This window comes from Morone saxatilis, unplaced genomic scaffold (genome assembly GCF_004916995.1).
Source record: "Morone saxatilis isolate NCDOM2014 unplaced genomic scaffold, NCSU_SB_2.0 Contig9, whole genome shotgun sequence".
In the NCBI taxonomy this organism is placed as follows: domain Eukaryota; kingdom Metazoa; phylum Chordata; class Actinopteri; family Moronidae; genus Morone; species Morone saxatilis.
In genome coordinates, this window is record NW_023340268.1 from 20,343,113 (window position 1) to 20,343,568 (window position 456).

Consider the following 456-nt stretch of genomic DNA (forward strand, 5'->3'; position numbering starts at 1 on the left):
CTGTACAAGTTGCACCCTGGACCACACAAGTTAATATGTAAAGTTAATGATTTTCTTGTTTGTTTTTAATTAAGATAATCAGCAGTACTGTATCTTAAGCATCAAAGAAACTTTAACATTTCGTTTGATTCTTTAAATCATTCACTTTAGCTCTAAGTAAAAGTTCATAAAGCACTCTTCCTTGAAATGCAAGCACATTGTGACACGCTTTCCACCTCTGCCTGCTCCCTCGTATGCACAAAGACTTTTTGAGAAAGGTTTCAGAGGTTACTTTTGCGAAGCGGTAGAACTGAGACCAAAGTGAAAGATGGGAAGAAATCAGAGGGGGATTACGAAGTGAAAAACATATTCGCTGAATAAATATGATCAGAGCCGGCAGAGAATAAAGAGAATGTCTTGCTCTCTTTTACTCTCTCTAGTCTGTTTCTCTCCTTCTTTCTGTCTGTCTGTCTGTCT

At 37.7% G+C, this 456-nt stretch overlaps 1 protein-coding gene across 1 annotated transcript in view; it reads right to left on the bottom strand.

Annotated features, from left to right (window-relative positions):
* ptprua (protein tyrosine phosphatase receptor type Ua) overlaps nt 1-456 on the bottom strand; it is a 196,749-nt gene that overhangs the window by 27,402 nt on the left and 168,891 nt on the right.